Source organism: Hyperoodon ampullatus, assembly GCF_949752795.1.
Source record: "Hyperoodon ampullatus genome assembly, chromosome: 1".
Classification (NCBI taxonomy): Eukaryota; Metazoa; Chordata; class Mammalia; order Artiodactyla; family Ziphiidae; genus Hyperoodon; species Hyperoodon ampullatus.
The window spans coordinates 181,663,427-181,677,079 of NC_136914.1; positions in this window are offsets into that span (position 1 = coordinate 181,663,427).

Consider the following 13,653-nt stretch of genomic DNA (forward strand, 5'->3'; position numbering starts at 1 on the left):
TCTCTCCAAGTTTTTCTAAACGGTCTGGTGGGCGAGTGCATGCTACTGCTATACCGTGGACTAAAAAGGGGATCATTAACTATCTAAAGGATGGAGGGATCCCACCATATGGATAAACCCAGTCCTCCTGCCAGTGAGGATGCTTGGAAAAAGCGTCCAGCCAACAGGCATGCCTTTTGGGGGAAGTTTCATTGCTGCACCCTCATCTCTCAAGCATCTTGCTGGATCTCACCTCCACTGCCTGAGTCCTCTGTATTGACTCCATTCTCTGAAGACTTCTGTGGTCATATAATAACCTAAAAGTCTCTTTTTCCATCTGAAACCCCATTGCCCATCCAGGAGTTTCCTGGGGCTCCCTTCCATAAGTTCTCATGCTGTGGTACATCCTGTCAGCCACCAGCTTCCAGCAGCCTCGCACCCGGGTCTAGCTTGGCCTAGAAGCTCCATCCGTGACCTTGCTCTTTAGTGCTTCTTCTTGGGCTACCCTCTCATGTGGGCCGTGGTGGGAGCAGCCCTGAGCTTCACCTGTGAGATTGCCTAGTATATTATAAGCTCTGGCTACGAATAGAATGGTAGGTCCAATAGAACATCCTACCCTCATGAGGCTTACATTCTAGGGGGGATGGGGAGAAGGAGACAGACAATGAACAGGTAAACAGATAAACAAAATAATTCCACAGAGAGAGAGAGACTAGGCAGAACAAATAGACAAGGGGATGCACTACAGCATGCCTTTGGTGTGGGGACACCTGAGCTGGAATGGTCCAGGAAGGAGCCTTGGGGAGGTGACATTTGAGCTGAGACTTGAAGGTCGAAAAGGTGTCAGTATTGGGAAGAACTTTCCAGGCAGAGGGAACACCAGGTGCAAAATCCCAGGGCATGGCAGATTCTGAGATCAGAGAGAAGCTGGGCAGGACAGGAGCATGGGGTGAGGGAAGCAAGCAAGGGGGCAGAGAGGTGTGAGGGGAGGCACAGAGCTGGTCAGATGCACTTCTACCCAGCCTCTCTGGCCAAGGAGAGGTGTTTGCGTGTTTGCCTCAGAGCAGTAGGAAACTTGGCCTACCTGCTAGCTTACAGCATAAATGCAACCCATGCTGTGTGAAGCCATGCTGTGTGAAGTCACGTTGTGTGATGCCATGCTGTGTGATGCCAGGCAGAAGCCTTACTGACACAGCCACGCTGCTGAGTATGGACCAGAGCAGAGAGGGGATTACGATGCCTGAGGGCTGGAGTCTAACACCTTATCTAATTTCAGCAATTCTGTACCTGGAGATGGCTTTTCTCAAAGACAAGGCTCACATCTGCCCCCACCCCGCCCCCTCAGGAAGAACCATGTCTAATTCACCTAGACATCTGATGAGTGACAGTCACCGAGTGCCAGCTGGTGGATCAAGCCACCTACCCGAGGGAGGGTGTGCCTTGTGCATTTGTTGCAGTGATATTTTACAGTATTTGTAAAGTGCTGGCTTCTTGTGCATTTGTTGCGGTGATATTTTACAGTGTTTGTAAAGTGCTCACCCTCTACCAAGGCACCAGTGATGATCTCTGGCCTTAAACGAAGTATAGTTAGTGTGATTTACAACCCTCTGCAATGCCCTAGGAGACACTCCTGCATTGGGACAGAACTTGGGCCAAGGTCTCTGGAGCTTCACAGACCCTTCTTAGCTCAGGAGTTCAAGGGCCCACTGCCTAGGAAGAGAGGGCATAAAGGTGGAAGCAAGGGCAGCAGAGGAGACCTGTATGGTGGGGATGATGCACAGCCTCTGGTCTCCTTGGGACAGGCCAGTGGTTGACTACTCCCTCCTTGAAACACTCCGTGTTACTTCAGATTCCTGGTTCCCCTAACTTTCTCAGTATTCTTTCTCCCTCTCACTGTCCCTGAAATGCTGTCCCTTACGATTCTATTACAACCCTGTAATAGTTTCTTGTGGCTGCAGTAACAAGTTACCACAAAGTTGTTGGTTTGTAGAAATTATTATCGCAGAGAAAACAGTCTCTCAGGGCTGAGATCAGTGTCAGCAGGGTCACACTCCCTCCAGAGGCTCTAAGGAAGAATCTGCTCCTTGTCTCTTCCATTGTCTGTGGCTGCCACCATTCCTTAGCTTGTGGCCACATCACTCCAATCTCTGCCTCTGTAGTCACCTCACCTTCTCCTCTTCTGTCTGTTTTAAATCTCCCTCTGCTTGCTTCTTACAAGGACATTTGGGATTAGGGCCCACCTGGATATTCCAGCATAATCTCCCCATCTCAAGACCCTTCAACTTCACCACATCTGCAGAGTCTTTTTTGCCATATAAGGTAATATTCACAGGTTCCACAGACCAAGATGTGGATATCTTTGGGGGTGTGCAGGTGGAAGGAGGCATTATTCAGCCTGCCATAGACTTTTTCATGCAACATTCTCTACCTGTTAGCTAAAAAAAAGACATGAACTTTGGGAGGTTGAGTCCCCAGCCAGGATAACAGGCTGTGAGCTTGGGCACAGAGCATATGCATAACCTCTCCGAGCCTCAGTTTTGTCATCTGGAAAATAGGGTTAATCATGGCAGTTCCCTCATGGAACTGTTGGGAAGATTATATCAAAGTGCTCGATATATAAAACGTGCTGAACTCATCTTATTTACCTCCTCTTTCCATCTCTGCTCCAACCACCCAGAGAGGGATTTTAAGCATCAGGGCTGCTGAGCAGCTTCCAAGTATGAGATTTTTAAGCTATGGTGTTAATTGTTTCCATCTGTCTGCCAGGATTGAGCCTCTATAAACTTCCCATTTTCAACCTTCAAAAAATGCCTAAAATATCTCAATGTCCCCAAAATAGACACCCTGGGGAGGGACCAGAGAAGGATGTGGGGCTCTCAAAGAATCAAAGCTTTCAGAATGATCCTTGTTTCTCTCCTCCTTTTGTTCCATGTGTCTCCTCTCCCTTTGGACATTCATTAAAAACCATCCATCTGCACTCAGGCCAAAATCTGAGCAAAACTTTGCAGAAGGCAAATGGCATCCTTCCCCCCAGGAGGAAAAGGCAGCTTCTGCCTCATCTGGGCTCTGTTTAAAGAGGTAAAGGACAGGGCTCTTACCTTCCAGAACTCTCCCACAGTGAGCTCCTTGGAACCTGACCTCAAGTGACATTCTTCACACAGTCCCTGCCCCCAACCCTGATTTAAATACTGGCTGCAGAACCGGCATAGCATGACCTTGAACAAGTAAACTCAAAATCGTTTCCCTCATCTCTAAACGGAAATGATACTTCCTACCTTACAAGACAGCTGTGAGAAACAGAACAAGCTAATGGAAAAAGGGCAACTAGCAGATAGCCTACCTTTCTTTAGTACCCCAAGGTGGAATCTTGCATTTCTAGATAAGAGAGTAGATACTAGTGTCCAGAAAAATATTTAGAGCATTTTAAAGTAGTGTTACTCCCACCTTCCATTCTTATATACCATTTTCCCAATTATTTACCACTTTCCTATATTATCTGTGCTAATGAGGTAAGTTTTTTTTATTTAAGTACATTTATTTAAAGAGGAAACTATAATATACTTATAGTGAGTGAAAAACCAGTATTATTGGACATAAATAGAAGGTAATTATAACTAATTTTTTAATCATTGAATTCTTGACAGATAATATTGCCTTCCAAATGCTCTGAGCCCAAGGCCTGATCTTTCACTGTGAAAGGAGCAATTCTTTCAAGAAATGTGAAAGGCCTTTGGCTCTGAACAGACTCTCTTCTTGACATAATCTGAAGAATTAAAGTAAAATGTCAAAAACATAATTCAATGTCATTAATGCAGCTTGCATTCCAGCTGTATTCTTTGGTCCTGCTTGTCCTTTGGAAAGCACTGTTTCACCCCTTTTTAAGGCCTCAGGGCCAGTTATAATGCAATCTGTACTCAGAGGGTACCAATTTTACTTACTTTAAGATAATGACTTAAATTTTACTTTAAAGCAATGCCTTCTAAGGAGACAAGCCCTTTATAGCTTAGAGTTTTCATAAAATTGTGTGATTCCCATAAAAATGTTTCAAAATAGGCAAAGCAAAATGATCCCCATTTCCAGATGAGGAAACTGAGAATTTAACTGACAAAAGGTCACAAAAGTCACATGTCTAGTCAGTGCCATTTAAGGTTCTAAATGAGGGGAAGGGAGGAGTTGTAACCTAACAAGATTAATTAAAGCTATGTGTGTTTAAATTAGTATTCAATTTATTAATGTTGTGAATTTTAAAAGCTGCTTTTTCTTAAACCTTAAATTCAGTATTATGCTCCATTCATCTAGTGATTGATATAAAAAAAGAACCACTTGACAAGATATTTGATTAATGTTCAACTAATTCATAATATTAACTGTCAGGGTGTTCTCCAGAGAACCAGTAGTAATTTGCACAGTCAGAGAGGATTATTCACATACCTCTTCCCAGACTTCCTTGTGACCAAATTTTTAATCATATTCCTTCCAAGTCCCTGGCCAGCCAGCTAAGTTATTGGCCACAGCCCATGAATCGGTATAGATTTGACCTCTGGCCATTTCTCTTTCCAAGAAAAGTCAACAACCAGGTACACAGCTAGAACTTCTGCCCACTGGGAGGATTTCCCTTCACCACTGTCCTCCTGGGTTGTCCCAGAGAGGGGCTGCAGCACTGTAGCTGTTCCACTTTGGGGTGGTGTCAGCATATCATGCAGAACCATCTGTGAACCAGGTCCCAGTTCTTCCTCAGTTAACTGATCACAGGGAACTCATCATGAGGTCACAGGTGCAGGCTGAGAGGGAGCAAGCAGTGTAGCAGGAGAGGGGACCCTGGCCTCATGTAAACTACTTGTGCCTTCAGGGGCTGCTGAGCCAGATATCACGTATACCACTTCCTGTGCACACCTAACTTTATGGCTTGGTGGGTCAGACTGCACCCAGCTCATGATGGGCAGCGCAGGTCATATGGTAACTTGGTGGCTCATAGTTAAGTGTTCAGCCTCTACTAAGGTCTAGTACAGGTCAAAAGATGTTCATCAAGAGAGTAGCTATCCTCAGATGATGGCAGGGCTTTGCTCCAAAATCCTAAAGGTCTGAAGGATCTGCACTGTGATTCACTCACAGGGGCCTGACGAAACTCCAAACACCTTTATCTGCCACAGACACTTCAAGCACCATTTGATCTGCTGGGTCATCTGGGCCAAGCGTCAGAGCAGCTCTGTTGCAGAACCTTCTCTTGTTCTGGGCCCTACTCATAATTAGCAGATTTTCAGGAACTTCAGTAAATTGGCTGGAGTAACACAACCAAATGAGGAATATGTTTCCTTCAAAATCCAAAGAGCCCCACTAAGCATTGTGCCTTTTTTTTATTTGTAGGAGAGGCCAGATGCAGCAACTTATCCTTCACCTTAGATGGACTACTTCAACTTGTTCCATACCACTGGACCCCTAGAAATTTCACTGAGGTGGAAGGCCCTTGAATTTGGGGGAGATTAAATTCCCACTCTCTGACATGCAAATGTCTTATCAATAAGTCTAGGTTAGTTGCTACTTCTCACTCATCAGTTCTAATCAGCATAATGCAATCAATGTAATGGACAAATATGATAACTTGTGGAAGGGAAAGGTGGTCAAGATCCCTGCAAACTAAATTATGACATAGGGCTGGAGAGTTAATATGCCCCTAAGGAAGGACACTGAAGGTGTATTGCTGGCCTTGACAGTGGAAAGCAAACTGCTTCTGGTGGGCCCTATATGGAGAAAAAGGCATTTGCCAGATCAATAGCTGTATACCAGGTACCAGGGGATGTGTTAATTTGCTCAAGCAATGAAACCACATCTGGCATGACAGGAGTTACACCTTGATTAAGTTTGTAATAATCTACTGTCATTCTCCAAGATCCATCTGTATTCTGCACAGGTCAAATAGGAGAATTGAATGAGGCCATGATACAAATCACCATCCCTGCATCTTTCAAGTTCCTGATGGTGGCTCTAATCTTTGTAATCCTTCCAGGAATGCAGTATTGCTTTTGGTTTACTATATTCTAGTGGCTTCCACTTGGCCTTTCGCACAGTGATAGCCCTCACTCCATAGGTCAGAGAAGCAAGTTAGCATTCTGCCAATTGTTGAGTATACCTATTCCAGTTATACATTCCAAAACTGGGTAAATAACCACAGGATGGATTTGAGTACCACATCTACAAAACACTTTAACAGCAACACCCAGATCAGTGTTTGATTGAATAACTGGGTACTATAACCTAGCGAAGTTGACATATCACAAACTAACCATCATACCTATGATTAACATATTAAACATATTAACATATTAAATACTCCCAAAAAATTAACTCCATTTTCAAAATTAGTTAATTAAATTCTCTTGAATATTTGAACTGCATTTTAAACTTTAATACTTTTAATTAGGCCAAAGCAAATTAACAAGTCTTCTTATATATATATATATATATATATATATATATATATATATACACAACTCCTATCAGTATAATGAATAAAAGTAGAATAGCAAATAAATCAGGTTCTCTTAAACATTTCATAATTGTTTGGTGCTGATGCAATTAATATTGTGTTTATAATTTCAAATTCTAATCATCAAAGAACAGATGACTATTTTTGAATTGTATGTGTCTCCCTTTAACTTCCACCCATAAACACTGTTTATAAACTTAACTAATTACATTCATATAATTTCACATTAAATCATTAAGTCAAGTATGTTGAGTGTTCTCTAATATGTCATATTTTCTTAAATATTTCAAATATCTTAAACATATTTCTTCATGATTACAAGGCTTATCTCTAAAGGAACATTACAATTATTAATGCTTTCTGCCTTCATCTTCCCAAACTTTTGTTTTACTTCCCTAGTGGAGGCTACTGGGTCTAAATATTTAGTTTATAGATTAGTTACAGACAGAGATTCTGGATCTGGGTCCAAGGTTTTGCAGATTAACTGGCTGAACTTTTAGCTTTGGGACTTTTCTATTCTACAACACTACCCCTTACAAATGGGAATGAACAATTTTTCATGATGTTTACTTGCCTGAGTTGCATCAGTTGGATGCATCACTGGCTCATTATGATTATAATTAAGTGCTTTATCATCCAAGTTATACTGTTAAAACTCTATACTCTCTTTTCACTTTCTTATCTATCTCCTGTATCTATTTTATCCACCTCCTCTCCATAGTTCTTTAATTTTCCACAAGTGTCTGAGAATACTCAAATACCCCACCCCTGTCCCAACAGGCCCGTGCTTCTCAGAGAATATTCACTGCCATGCAAAGTGAAAAGCCAAGAGAGCAAGAAGACCCCATGTGACCATAATCAAGCCATGTTTAAATTCAGCCCTTGTGGGCTCCCCTGGTGGTGGCACAGTGGTTAAGAATCTGCCTGCCAATGCAGGGAACACAGGTTTGAGCCCTGGTCCGGGGAGATCCCACATGCCACGGAGCAGCTAAGCTCGTGCACCACAACTACTGAGCCTGCGCTCTAGAGCCCACGAGCCACAACTATTGAGCCCACATGCCACAATTACTGAAGCCTGTGCGCCTAAAGCCCCTGCTCTGCAACAAGAGAAGCCACGGCAGTGAGAAGCCCATGCACCGCAACAAAGACCCAACGCAGCCAAAAATAAATTAAATAAAATAAAAATTTTTTAAAAGTAGAACTCTTCCTTGTGGAAGGAGCAGAGAGAGAATGGCTTCAGATAATCCACCTTTAAAAAAAAAAAAGCCTTATGGCAGTAACGAATGGGTGAATTTGAGGAACTGTGGGGGAGGGGATTATAATACCTTGATTCAACCTTACTAAAAATTTCTGTTGAAATCCTAACAGTGTCAATGGTGCTTAATGAAAGACTTCAAGTAAAGAAATTATTGACCCAATGTTTGAAGGCTCAGGGTTGGAAAGATTAGGGGGGAGATTAGTGATTTACCTATGAGGTATTGTAAAATTTAAGTTAAATTTATATTTATACTATAGCTTATTAAAATGGAGGTTCTGACTAAGTTTTTGTTTATTTGCTTAATAGTTAGTCTACTATCTCTGACTTGTAACCTTGAAACTGTGTGTTTGGAAACATATATCACAGTTGTTAGAAGGCTTGCCATAGAGAAGCATGTTTGTTTCACCCAAAAATGACAACAATGTTTGCAATAGGAAGTTAGGTGTGTCCAGTCCTGTAAAAACTAATTCACTATAACTGTAAGGCTTCTTTGCATTTTACACTGCCTGAATATCTATTAAAAATATATACACAAAGATACTCTTAAAGGTAAAAATGTATATTAAAGGTTTTGTCTTTGTGAAATTTACTTTTGGAAATAATATAAGTGATTCTAACAAATGGACTTTGAAATACTATGCAAGGGACTTCCCTGGTGGTCCAGTGGTTAGGACTCCATGCTTTCAATGCAGGGGACATGGATTCCATCCCTGGTGGGGGAACTAAGATCCCACATGCTGTGCGGCAAAAAAAAAAAAAGAAAAAAAACATGCTATACAATGTCTCGTTCCTCCACAGATCTATAACGTGTGTGTCAGGTGATGTTACCAAGACCGCCCCCAGGTTCCATGATTCACTAGGAGGACTCAAAAGACTCAGTTTATAGTCCTAGTCATGTTATTATTTAATACAGAGAAAGAATACAAAGCAAAATCAGGAAGAACAAAAGGTAGATATGGCAAATCCTGGGAAAACAAGGCACAGGTTTCCAGAGTCCTCTTCCAGTCAAGTTACAGAGGATGTGCTTATCAATTCCCCCAACAATGAGTTGTAACAACATAAGTGAAATACTGTCTACCAGGAAAGCTCATTACCCAGCGTTTTTATTGGGGGCTGACCACATATGCACCCTCTGCCTAGTATGTACCAAAATTTCAGAGTCCCAGAAGGAAAGTATATATTCAGCATAAACCATATTATTTGCACCATCTAGGCACAGATAATGACTCTTATCAGTTAGGGTGATGGAGACTCTCCCGAAAACCAAACTCCCAGACATCAGCCAAGGGCCAACCTTTTAAGCAGGCTTTTTAAAGAATAGCAATCAGCCCTGCTATGTTGTCCTTTCTGTACAGAAGGCTAAATGGCTGGTGTACAATGAAGGAGAGGTAGAATGGAACAAGATGAGATTGAGGAAGTTATCAGAGGTCACATCATAGAGAAGTGTTCAGGCCATGGTAAGGCATTTGGAATTTTTCTGAACAAAATGGTAAATTAATGAAGAGTACATCTGTCAGGGTTCATCCAGGATAACAGAAATTAGGTTTTTCAAAAGGAAAAATGTTAATACAAAAAATTGATTGTATAAGCAATGGAAGAGCTGGAAAGCCAAGAGGGTGGTTAGGAAAATGTCCAGCACAGAGAGTTGCAAGCATGTGACCAACTGATAGAATTCATACTTGTGAAAGATCACTCTGGTAGCAGGGTAGATGGTACAACTGAAAGGCTCCAACATCCTTTTAGTGTAAGTTCCAGAAGAGAATGGAGGGAGAAGAGAGAAGGAGGATTTGAAGAAATAAATGAATTGCTGAGGGTTGTCCACAGTTAAAGAAATGGGAGTCCTTAGGTACAAAGTACATTCAAGTAATGAATAGGATAAATCAAAATAAATTCACACCTAGACACACTGCAGTAACACCACACAACATCAAAGACAAAGAGAAAGTCTATATGTTATCATTCATAAAGATAGATTATCTATAAAGCAATTACACTAGTCTTGGAAATTATATCTTAACAGTAGCATATAGGCCAAAAAATTTTAGGGTACTCATCTCAAAGGTAGAAATCCAGAGAATTCCCTGGCAGTCCAGTGGTTAAGACTCGGTGCTTTCACTGCGGTGGCCAGGGTTCAATGCCTGGTTGGGAACTAAGATACTACAAGCTGCTTGGTGTGGCCAAAAAAAAAAAAAACGTAGAAATCCAATCTATAGTTTCCAAATCAGCAGATTATAAAAAGAATACTAAAAAGTTTATTAATCCAACAGAAAGTAGAAAAAGGAAAAACAAAGAAAAATAATGATAAATAAATCACACAAAATAAGACCAAACACATTAATAATATATCAGAAATCAATAAATGTAAAAAGATTAAATGTACCCACTAAAAGGCTGGATTTAATCTGTTTAGCAAAAGACACCATTACCATTAAAGAGTAAAATGATAACCCAGAGGGGGAGATGATATCTGGAATACATATATCAAAAAAAGAACTTTTATCTAGAATGTATCAATATTTTTAAAACTACCACAAATCAATTTTAAAAGAACAGATGGGGCTTCCCTGGTGGCGCAGTGGTTGAGAGTCCGCCTGCCGATGCAGGGGACACGGGTTCGTGCCCCGGTCTGGGAAGATCCCACATGCCGCAGAGCGGCTAGGCCCGTGAGCCATGGCTGCTGGGCCTGCATGTCCAGAGCCTGTGCTCCGCAACGGGAGAGGCCACAGCAGTAAGAAGCCCACGTAATGCAAAAAAAAAAAAAAAAAAAAAAAAAAAGAACAGATGCAATAGGAAAAAATGGACAAAAACTTGAACAAGCACATCACAAAAAAGAATACTCAAGTGGCCAACAAACATATAAAAAATGTGCTCAACTTTATCAATCATCTGGGAATTCCAATTAGAATCACAATGAGATACCATTATACACCCATCAGAAGGACTAAAATGAAAAAGACATAAAGTACCACAAGCTGGTGAAGATGTAGAATAACTGGAACTCTCATATCTCATTGGCAGAAGTGTAAATTAGTACAACGACTTTAAAAAACTACCTGGCAGTATCCACAAAAGCTAAGCATATGCCTACTCCATGACCCCAAATTTCTACTCTTCATATATACATGTCCACAAAAGGCAAGTAGTGAATGGACATAGCAACGCTATTCATAGTATCACCAAACTGGAAACTACTCAAATGCCTATAAACAGTAGGACAGATAAATAAATTTAAAATACTCTATAGCAATGAGACAGAACAACCTACAACTAAATGCATCTGATAAATAGAATAGTGAGCAAAATAAGCCATGAACAAGAGTATATTCTGTTTGATTCAATCTATATAGATTAAAAAAAAAAAAAGAGGTAAAACTAACCTTTCCTGTTAGAAGTCAGGGTAGAGGTTACCCTTAGTCAAGGGAGAGTGGTGGAGAGGGTACAAGTAAGGCTTCTGTCATGCTGGTAATATTCTGTTTATTGATCTGGGTACTGGTTATGCAGGTGTGTTCAGTTTGTGAAAATTCATCAAGATGTGCACTTATGATTTGTGTACTTTATGTATCTTTCTTTCTTTTTTTTTTTTTTTTTTTTTTTTTGGCGGTACGCGGGCCTCTCACTGTTGTGGCCTCTCCCGTTGCGGAGCACAGGCTCCGGACGCGCAGGCTCAGCAGCCATGGCTCACGGGCCCAGCCGCTCCGCGGCATGTGGGATCTTCCTGGACCGGGGCACGAACCCATTTCCCCTGCATCGGCAGGCGGACTCTCAACTGCTGTGCCACCAGAGAAGCACTACTTTATGTATCTTTAATGTCAATAACAAGCTTTTTTAAAAAGCTGAGTTCATCATATTACAGGAAAAAGAAAATCCTGCTAGAGTTGTTTAAAAGAAGCCATCTAAAACAGAATAACAGAAAAATTGAAAAGACAGAATTAAGGATAGGAGTGATACGGAAGCACTAACCAAAAGAAAGCTAGCATAGCAATATTAATAAAAGACAAAAGTTAAATTTTTGTCAAAATAATGACCAAGAAAATCCTCAAAAAAAAAAAAAAAAAAAACCAGGGCTTCCCTGGTGGTGCAGTGGTTGAGAGTCCGCCTGCCGATGCAGGGGACACGGGTTCGTGTCCCGGTCCGAGAAGATCCCACATGCCGCGGAGCAGCTAGGCCCGTGAGCCATGGCCGCTGAGCCTGCACGTCCAGAGCCTGTGCTCCGCAACAGGAGAGGCCACAAGAGTTAGAGGACTGCGTACCGCAAAAACAAAAAACAAAAAAACAAAAAAATCAATCATAAACTTAAATGCACCAAAAATACAACCATAAAGTCTATAAAGAAAAAGCTGACATAGTTACAAGGAGAAATTTACGAACTGACCATCATAGGAAGAGATGATAACATATTTTTCTTAGAACTTAATTATTCAGATAAAATAATTAGGATACTGAAGATGAACAATAACATTAACATATTTTTTAATAAATCTATGATCAACAAACATGTTTCTGTTATAAAAATTACATGATTGGTAAATAGGGGAAATAAAGTCAATATAGGGCCTCCCTGGTGGCGCAGTGGTTGAGAGTCCGCCTGCCGATGCAGGGGATACGGGTTCGTGCCCCGGTCTGGGAGGATCCCATATGCCGCGGAGCGGCTGGGCCCGTGAGCCATGGCTGCTGAGCCTGCGCATCCGGAGCCTGTGCTCCGCAACGGGAGAGGCCACAACAGTGAGAGGCCCGCATACCACAAAAAAAAAAAAAAAAAAAAAAAAAAAAAAAAAAAAAAAAAAGTCAATATAATATGGAAATAACGTTGGTAAACACTTAATTAGTCTTCTTCCTAGAACAGAGATGTTTTGCACCAGGTAGTAACAAATGAACACCAAGTAACAGAGCTGAATTCAGCAAGCCAATAGGCTACGGAACTCATTTCCCCATTCATTTCCTGTACTTTATCCCCACTCAGTGTGTTCTTTTACTCTGCTTTGGAAGTATTCCGTCTTGAAATTTTCTCTGATCTTTGTGCATCATTAGCTAAATGTTGGATTCCAAATATTAAGTATGCAAAGTGGTTTGAAAGTGCCACAGAACCATGCTGTGACATAATTTATTCTGGCTAGTGTAAGAGAAGACAAGTTTTAACAATGAAAGAAAAGCATGAAATTCTAAAGCATTTTTTAAAAATGGAAGAACATGGGACATCCCTTGAGCTACTGAATCAAGGGCATCAACACTGCTGTACAAATTAGAGACAGTGTAAAAATAAAAGAAAGTTATCCAGCTGGAACAATTGATTGCTAGTTCAAAAAAATCTAAATGAAGATGAGAAGTAAGAATAATAAAGGCAATGGAAAGACCAAAGATCAAACACAGAAGTCATCAGGGGAAAACTTCTCCACAATTAAAGAAAAATCCTTGGCAACATATAAAGACCTTTTTATTAAAGCTAAAATATTTCAAGTCTGTTATCCTTTAACATTCACAATGGCTGGTTTAGTGGCTTCAAGACCTGGTATGTTTTCCACAATGCTAGGCTCTCTGGTGAAGCTGCAAGTGCAAATGAAGAAGCTGCAAAGACTTTTTACCCAGTGTTAAAACAAAAAATAGTCGTATTATAAAACCCCTATGAATAAAATAGTGTGGTATTTGCATATGAACAGACTAATGAAATAGAATATAAAATAGAAATAGATCAAATTGAATAAAAAATTTAGTAATTTAAATCAGTGAGGAAAAAGCATTGACTAATGAATGATATTGGGACAATAGTTGTTCACTTGGCAAAAATAAATTCAAATTCCTACTTTACACTGCACACAAAATTTAGGATTAATTAAAGTACTATATATTATGTATCTATATAGGAGAGAGAGAGAGAGAAAGGAGGGGAGGAAAGGGAGAGGGAGAGAGAGATTTAGGATATAATAATGTTTATTTT